This window comes from Montipora capricornis, chromosome 13 (genome assembly GCF_036669925.1).
Source record: "Montipora capricornis isolate CH-2021 chromosome 13, ASM3666992v2, whole genome shotgun sequence".
NCBI lineage: Eukaryota > Metazoa > Cnidaria > Anthozoa > Scleractinia > Acroporidae > Montipora > Montipora capricornis.
The window spans coordinates 29,824,911-29,826,680 of record NC_090895.1 but is presented as its reverse complement, the minus strand read 5'-3'; positions in this window follow the sequence as shown (position 1 = coordinate 29,826,680).

The following is a 1,770-nucleotide window of genomic DNA, read 5'->3' as shown; positions in this document are numbered from 1 at the left end:
GACGTTTCGCAGTGATAGTATTTAGCACGTGACCGATGTTATACGCCATGTGATCTAGCCTGAGGGTCATGGGTTCACACTGAGCTACAAGGTCAGACGGGAGCCGGCCGTGAAGCACTTATATTTCAACGGACTTAACCGATTAGAGTGTAATGTGAAGTGCTAGCTTTCTACCCCTTATGGACCATGTGAGCGTCAGCCCTACTAATGGCAATGGGCCCACACAAGGACAGAGAAAAACTCTGACCAGGGTGGGAATTGAACCCACGACCCTCGGGCTAGATCACCGCTGCTCAACAAAGAATAAAAAACTGCATGAAATTGAGCACTGCTATAAAAGGGGCTGTAGTTTCTTGTTCATTTCATTCCACTAAGGTTTTGGTCAATTTCTCAGTTTGAAGACCCTAATGATATGTATCCTCAACAAAGAATTGAAAACGCCAACAATATCTGCCAATCACATTGCTGCGATTTCGATCCGTCCTGAAATCGAGTACTGCTATAAAAATGGGAGGAGCTCTTGACGAATTTAACACCATTCAGTATGAGGTCAGTCCACTGAAATTGGGTTACTGGAACTAAGCCGAACGTAAACTGAAAACACTTACTAATTAAAATACCTGTTACGCCTGTTTTTATTTACTCACAAAATTTATCAGAGCTGCTGTTGTAATAAAGTGGCGTTCAAAGGTCAAAAGTGGGGAACACGACAACATTGCAGTCATTTTCCTAAAATATGCTCGTTAATTTCCGGGGTCAAATAATAAGTTGTTCACATGACTCAATCGACTGAGAATTTGCTGTTTTAATGAAGTTATTTAGTTCCCTCCAAGAGCTGCTAAAGGCAAAAGCAACACAAAAGAAATCACGGTTATTTTACCTCTTTTAAGTAAAAATATTATGAGACAAAATAGGAAATATTATGTGGAGACATCGTAATACGTTACAAACTGCTTTAAAATTTCCTCAGAAGGAAGCTCTGAGAATGTACATACATTGGCAGTTAAGTTTACAAATAATCGTCTTTCGCGGCTCATGATACACCGCCTCCAAGGGGCGTAGCCTTGTTGCTTGCGCTTTGTTAAAGCCAATTTCGACAAGCTAAGTGGGCTGGTTTTAAACATACCAAAGCTGGATCATACAAAAACTGAGCTGTATCTCATGTGAAGTATCGGAAATGATCAATATTGATGAATTTGCCTTCAGGGATTTCGGCAACCGTGACCTGTGAAGATCTCTCAGTCACGTCGTGAATTTCGGCATGGAAGATTTACAAATTGATGTACTTCTGAAATGCGGACGTTTTCATTTGATGCTTAGTCGTGTAGATTGTACAGACTACCCTTACCTTCAGTGCTGAGGTTGGATGGTAGGGAAAGAGCAAAAAAATGCGTTTTTCCCACGCAGTTGTTTTCGTTTTCCCGACTATCTGGGAGCCTGGAACAGGCTAATTTTGATGCAAACCTTTGTGCTTTTCTAATGTTACAGCTGTTGTTACCAGTCGCACGCGCCCCTAAGGACATTTTTTTCGTTTTTCGAAACGTAATTTTGGTGGACGTCAATCAAATGCACTCGACTGTCGCCAAGTGAACAGGTCTATTGTCATGGAAACATTTGACTGACGTCACCCAATATTTAGGGTGTGTTCGATTGACCCTGTTCCTGAATAAGAATACGTAGAGTGATGATTTGATAACGGTACGTTTGGAGTTTTGAAGCAACAAGGATAATAAAGGTATGATTATAAAAGCATTTTAGCAGTTTTTTTGA